This window comes from Pteropus vampyrus, unplaced genomic scaffold (assembly GCF_000151845.1).
Source record: "Pteropus vampyrus isolate Shadow unplaced genomic scaffold, Pvam_2.0 Scaffold218, whole genome shotgun sequence".
Lineage (NCBI taxonomy): Eukaryota > Metazoa > Chordata > Mammalia > Chiroptera > Pteropodidae > Pteropus > Pteropus vampyrus.
Genome location: NW_011888999.1, coordinates 692,942 through 700,728, shown reverse-complemented (window position 1 = coordinate 700,728; position 7,787 = coordinate 692,942). Strand labels below are relative to the sequence as shown.

General features: G+C 34.3%; 1 pseudogene; it reads left to right on the top strand.

The window, feature by feature from the left end:
• Window positions 1-7,468: 7,468 nt before the first annotated feature.
• On the top strand, window positions 7,469-7,586 carry LOC111747346 (annotated as a pseudogene).
• Window positions 7,587-7,787: the final 201 nt, after the last annotated feature.

Here is a 7,787-nt window from a genome sequence, read left to right as displayed (position 1 = left end):
CTCTTCTGTGTGTCCCTAGTTGTAGGACTTCTTTTCAGCTGGATTTCAGGCTATTCTCAATAATGATTGTTCTGTAGTTTAGGTTTAATTTAGATGTGTTCATGAAGGAGTCAAGCACAGCATTTACCTATTCTACTATCTTTACCAGAACTCCCTCAGCAAGTGTTTTGTTGTTGTTGTTTTTGGGGTGACATTGATTAATAAAATCAAATAAGTTTCAAGTGTACAATTCAATAATACATCATATGTATATCGCATTGTGTATTCACCACCCAAAGTTAAATTTCCTTCCACTACCAAATATTTGATCACCTTTTCTCTAACTACCCCTCTTCCCTGCTTCCCTAATCCACTGTCCATGTCTATAAGTCTCTGTTGATTCGTCATGTTTATCACTTTTAGTTTTATATCCCACATATGAGTAAAATTATATGATTCTCAACTCTTTCCATTTGACTTATGACAATCTCAGGATCCATCCATGTTGTCACAGATGACAGTATTTCATCTTTTCTTATGGCTGAGTAATATTCCTTTATATATGTACCACATTTTCTTTATCCAATCATCTATCAATAGATACTTTGGCTGTTTCCATGTCTCGGTCACTGTGAACAATGCTGCTGTGAACATTGGAGCGCACATGCCTTTGCAGATAAATATTTTCAAGTTTTTTTTTTTTTTTTGATAAATACCTAGAAGAGGAATTGGTGGGGTCATATGGTAATTCTGTTCTTAGTTTTTTGTTATTAAATGTTTTTTGATGAATTACTTACTGGGTATTCCATCAAAAAAAAAAAAACAGAATGTCTTGATTCTGATTCACTGAAAATATTTAACTTAGAAACATGTGTCTCGTGTGTGTATGTGTATGTGTGTATGTATGTGTGTTAGAGGGATAGGTATGTTGGTGGGTAGGCGTATAGACAGACAGACAAGGAGACATAGAGGCATTTAGGCATCTGCTAAGGCTTTGTTATTAAAGATAATTTGGCCTTATAGTCACTTTGTGTGTGTGTGTGTGTATGTGTGTGTGTGTGTTTTCATAGTCTGCATGTGTTTCTGAAAAATGTTCATTTGAAGAACAGCACTTTTATTGGTGACATTTGAGTGATTATCTTATTGACTGAAAGCACATCGATTTATGTGAAATGCTTTTTTTTAGGCACTCGATAAATTTGTTGACTGACTGAATTTCACAAACATTTAAGATAAGAATGATGTATATAGTGAAGTCATTTTGCCAACAGGTAACTAACTGGGTGTCAAGATTTGTATACAGTGTAAATCATAAGGACATGAATGTCTTTTGACTGCCTGGAGGAAACACACAGATGCACTTTTCCGAGCAACACATTCACTTTTCTACAGCTTATAGATGAGAAAAAGGCTTCAGGCAGGGCCAAGCAAACTGTTCTTAAGACTAACAGTAGAGTAAATCTACATCATGTTTTCTGTAGTTTTATAGCATCATGGAGTGGGCCATGAAGCAGTGTTCACACATTGTAGAAATAACAAGTAAGAGCACACACTTTGGAATTATTCCTGCATGGAGTTGAAACTCAGCCTTTATAGTAACCATCTGTGTAGCTTTGGATATGTCTTTTAATTTCTATAAATATAGAGATTGGTTTATATAGTAAGCTGGATAATGCCTACCCCTCCCCCAACAAAATTTCCATATCCTGATTCCTGAATCCTGTGAGTATGGACTTTGCAAATGTGATTAAGTTAAGATTCTTGAGATGTAAAGGTTATTCTGTGTTATCTGGAGGAACCCGATACAATCACAAGAATCCTTATAAGAGGGAGGCAAGAGAGTCAGAGAGATAGAGATGAATGACAGAAGCATAAAATGGCACACCATTAGGAATAGTTTTCAGTAGTAGGTAATAGAGGATAAAGGCTGTCTTCTAGACTCATTAAACAAAAATCAATCATCAGGAATCCTAAAGAAAAATAATTAACTTTTTTCTTCATTTTGTGATTGAAACAGACAAAAGAGGAGAAATGACTTGTCCAAGTGCACATCCAATTCAGATATAAAATTTGTCTCCTGCCTTACCGATCTGTCTTCTCTCCTTTATTTGTTATAAAGGAAACCAACACCTACCTACTCAGCTTTTCTGGGGCATCCGGTTTTCATTTCAAAATGAGTCAGACTTATAAACCAGATTTGGTTTCTCAAGGTCTAATTTGCCAGAGTATCCCTTTTCCTCTGGATAATACCTTTTTCTTTTAGCCAAAAGCTAAGATTCACCCTTGGCTTGAGAGTTTCCTCACTTAGAATTCTGAAACCAGCTTGAGATTTTTATTTCTAAGATTTCACATTGCTCTTGAGATTTTAGCTGAGTCCAAGATCTAAACAATAATTTTCATTCATCTATTCAACAAACATTTACTTACTATCTACTATGTACCAAGGACCACTCAAGCTTCTGGAGACACTATGATAAGTAAGATAAAGAACTAGAATATTCTGAAGTTTAGTCAAGAATGAAGACAAGTAAACAGGAAGTAAAAGTAAACTTGGTAAGTGCTATGATAGGGCCAAGAGCAATGTTCGATGGGAGAGGGAGGAAGGACAGCTACCCAGGGTTGCTGAGGGGAGAATGTAGAGTTAAAGGTGTTATGCTAGTTGACAAGTCCGAACCCTAAAGGACATCAAGAAGTTAAAGGGGAAATAATAAGGGTAGGATGTATAAACAGAAGCATAGAATAAGCAGCATTCACATAGGTGTGTGATAAAAGAGAAATTAAAACAAGTTTGATCTACCTGGAGCACAGAATGGTATTTTGGAGGTTTGGCATAGATAGAGTTTAGAGTAACGAGAGATAAGATTGAAGAGATGAGTAGAATCCAAGAAGTAAGGATCTGGCAAAACATGGAAAGGAATTTGGATTTTACCTGGGACATGCACGAGTTTGTAATGCAAGGGAGGAACATAGTCACACTTCTGATTATGGAAATAGCTCTCTTACTATAAAGTAGACACCAAACTGGAGAAAGGTGAGCCTAAGGCAGGAAGATCAAATTGTAGGCTGTTTATTTTAATTAAGTATATTATAAATTAAGAGTTTTAAGGTATTAATATGAATAAATATATGATATTTGAAAGTACATAATTTTCATACCTTATCAACTTAAATTTAAATAACAGATATTTTTTATTTACCAAATATATATCTGCTTGCGGTGCACTAAGATATATGCTAGGATCTGATGATACTTAAGATTATTTTAAGTTCCTGCTCTTAAGATATCCTATCAAGGGAAAAATAATTATGTCTAACTTCATTACCACTTCAAAAATACGATAGAAGCCTGTTTGATAGAAGGAATAACTTATTCTGCATAGGAAAATGAGAAAGTCTCTACAAAAGTAGCAATTGAACTCGGTCTTGAAATATTTTGTACGAGAGATAACAAAAAAGATATTGGAGCCAAAACATGAATAAAAAATGAAGTAAAATATGAATATATGAAGATTCTTTTTTATATCTAATGAACATAAAATAAACAGGTATGGTACCGAAGGTATAGAGGGTACAAGAATGAGAGCCTGGTATAAAAGAGATCCCAAAGTACTTTATGCAACAGATTAAAGAGATATGATATTTTCCCATAAATAATAGGAAGACACCAGTGTCTTAGAGTGGTAGTGACATGATCAGATCTATATATTTGAGAGAAAACTGTTCAGAGAGAATAAAATGTATAATGTATAAAAGAGCTGAGGGCTATTAGTCAAGAAGTCTAAGTCAGCAGTTCCTAATTTTTGAGTTGGAAGTAATTTTTAAAAAATTTTTTCTAGTTGTTGGGAGTTGCATTTGTCTTTATAGAAAGTACAGAAGATTTTATGTGAGCATGTCTCCAGAGCCCTCTTAAAATGCTGGGGCTCCTTAGTCATCAACAGTCCATGACTTAGCATTGATATAGTCAACGAATTAAGACAGTAAAAATGAAGACGCTGAATGAGAATGATTCAGAAAGTAGAGTTAGCAGAAATTAGTGTTAGCAGAAATCCATTAGATAAGGACATAAATGTTGGAGAGAAGAGGGAAAGAGTAGTATGAAGAGCTTGGGGAGATTAGAGCAGTAGGTAAGAGATGGCATGATTTGGCTTAGGATGATCTTATGGAAGCCCTTAGCAAGAGTCAGATTGGAAATTTATTTTGGAAGGTAGAGCTGACAGAATATTTGGTTGGATTTGAATCATAAATGTTTCCAACGTTTGGTGAATGTCAAGGCTATATGTTATGTAGAGGATTACTGGGTATAGAAGGAGCATGTCAGGCATAGGAATCCAGGGTTGATTATCACAAATACATTTTTCTTTGTCTGTGTATTGTTTTATTGTTTGTTTCCTCAACATAATGCAAGCTTTGTTTGAACAAGGAGATATTATTAGATGCTCTGCTTCTAATAATTAACACATAGCATGACTCATAGAAGGTATTGAATAACAATTTGTTGAATGAATAAGCTTACCAGAGCCCCTCTGCTTTTATCTTCTTTATATGCTGGGTAATTTTATGAATAAAGGCCTCAGAAACAGACTGTCTGGGTTCAAAATTTAGTTTTAGTATTCACTATCTATTTAACTCTGGGTTACTTCATCTCACTCAGCCTCAATTTCTTTATAATAATAATAATAAACTAATAATAGTACAACTTCATAAATTTCTGATGGTGAAATAAATTAGTAAATTGAAAAGAATTAGAATAACACCTGGTAAGTGGTTAAATATTCAGGGAATGGTGTGTATTAAAATTATTATTTGAAGAAAATCCACAGGTAAAATGTTTGAAAATTGTTACTGTACCATTACTGTGGAAGGATGTTTTCTTTGTCAAATAGTAATTACAAAGTATTTCGCACTTGAGACACCTTTAGGTACATTAATTATCCTTTTTAGATATTTGGGGACTAGGCTGGTTAATAGCAAAAATAAATAGACAAGCAGCAGCAGTATGCTAAATTTTGTTTCTGGGTTTTATGAATGTGTGGACGTGCATGTGTCAGTGGTGGGATGGAAGCATGGAGGATGGAGAGAAAAGTAAGATTCAGACAGAGGTCATCGTTGGATTTGCAATGTGATTGAAAGGTATTCTAGATTGATTTTATGTCAGTTTTTAATACTGTCTCCTCTAGGTGGTTTCTGTTCTGTTTTGTTCATAACTTGACTGTCTCTCAGATTTTTAGCTTCGTGAGAAAGATACCGACTGGAATCAGTGGCTCTAAATAGAAAATTTATCTGTGTCTATCCATTCCACACTACATACTTCACGCTGTCCATCTCCATGAGTACCAGGGAGGCTCTAGAGGAGTCTTTGCCCCTCTGTGAAATCGTATGACACACCTGCTATTTCTTAGAAAATGAAACTACTGAGATAAATGTTTGATGTGCTTTCATCTTCTTTACAGTTCTCACTATTCTAAATATGCATTGGTAAAGAAATCTCTCAAGCAGAAAGGTGAGGCACCTTACAAAGCTAGTGACTGCAAGGATGATTATTCTTCTTTGCCTTGCAGGTCATTTATTATGGATGAGAGATACATCAGCCTCATCCCATAACCAGACTCCACGCTATTAATTCAAAGGCCTTTGAAGTTGGTTTTTGTGTGGCTACCAACAATTCCTATGACCAATGTGTGAAATTTTGTGACTCTGAGCAACTTTAATTCCCAATGCAAATGGTTAAGTAATTCTGGTAACCTAGGATGAGTTCCCAGAACATTAAATCTTAGAAACAAATGATGTTTCAAAATCGTTTTTAATTAGCTAAAAAAATAGTAGCAATGACATTTAATATCTACCATGGAAATATTATAACTCTAGTTTTAAAGATAAAATAACTGGAGCCAAGACTGGTTAAATATCTTGCCCAAAGTCATAAAGCCAACTTTAAATTTTGATTTCAAACCCAGGAACATGTTTATGCAACTCAGGCTTTTTCTGCTACATCTAACCTCCTATAAAATTACTTTATTTGGGGCATATGAGGGAATTTTGTCAGTCACAGAAACTATGGATTCTGAAAGTGGTCACTGAACTATCTATTGAAATGCTTGATTAAAATGCCAATGCAGATGTAGGAAAACATTAGACTTGTCTCTTTGAAATTCAAGCTCTCTATCTTTTGTATGCTGTATAGTTCATACTGGGTGCTTAATAAATATTAATTATGATGCTTCACAGAATTTATTGAGATTAATGTATCTCTAGTAAGTGATTGGACTCCTTCAGAAGAGACTATATCAATTCAATATAAGATTTTACTTTATTATAATGCAATTTAAACTGAGGACAAAAAAAGATACAGAAAACACTCTCCAACTGTTTTGATTATGACAGAGAACAGTAACTCTGTAGACTGGTGGTCCAATCGATGTGGCCAACATTTACTGAACACTTTCTACATGCCAAGTGCCCATCAAAGCATTTTATATATATTAACATTTAATATTTTTAACAGTCCTATTACTTAGATGTTATAATCTTTATTGTCCAGATAAGAAAACTGAAACACTGAGGTGATCAATAAATAGACTAACTGTCATAAGCCTCAGGCATTCTGACTTCAGAATCTAACATCTAAGACCACTATGGTCTACTTTCTTAAATATAAATTTAAAATTGGGAAAATTACTTATTAATTTATTCTTTCTTTCAAATTACATTAATTGAGCAATTTTCGTGCCCAAAGAACTGTGTGTGGGACCTGGTGGGATATAGACCTGAATAAACTCTTTACCTAAAGAAAGCATCTGACCTAATTTCATACACACATGTAATTATTGTAAGTTTGAGCAAAATGATCATTGTAATGAAATCAAAAGAGTCATGGGAATATGAAAAAGGCAAAGATTCATTCTGAGTGTGGAATACAGAAAAACTTAACATGGAAAGAATGATTTAAAGCCTTGGTAAGAAGAAAATAAAATGGCTACTGAGACTGAGAGAACATCAAGAAAAAAAATGTATATATGGAGAAATGAAACTCCATAGTGTGTTCGAAAAGGACTGAATAAACTAGTAGTGAATAAATGAAAATAATTCCTCCTAGACTCATCGCTTGTGATCTATAGTTTTGAGTTCTTAATCATGTATGCTCATTAAAATCACTGGGGAACTTCTTCAAAGCAGACACATCCTAGCTTCATACCCTAGAGAATCTATTTCAGTTGGTAAAGGTTAGAGTTTGAAGATGTGTTTTTATTATACTCTATTAGGTAAAAACCACAGCTATTTGTTAATTGTCAAATTATTGTGCTGTTTTCTCCTCTGGTATCTCTTTGGGGCTTCCCTGGTTTTTATCTACTTGTGCTTTAGTAATACGCTTTTGAGACATACCAAGAATAACACCTCAGAAATGGAGGATGGGAAGAAGTAGTGCCAAACATAAATATATCACAATTAATTGTAGTTCTTATACTCAGTCCTTTAAAAATGTGTATCCTAAGTCTACAGCCATGCCACCCTGAACAAGCTCGATCCCGTCTGATCTCAGAAGCTAAGCAGAGTCGGGCATGGTTAGTACTTGGAGGGAGATCACCTAGGAAGACCAAGTGCTGTAGGCGTAAAAAAATAAATAAATAAATAGGGAATTGTAAGCTGACAAGGTCCTTGCAATCTGTGAGGTCAACCAAGGGTTGCCTCACCTAAAAAAAATATATCCTAGATCTTACTGTTTTATATCTTTGCTGTGTATTTCTAAATATTCCAATTATGTATTTCTTTAAACTATGTTCTTTATCACATAATGCTGAAGATAAGGAAAA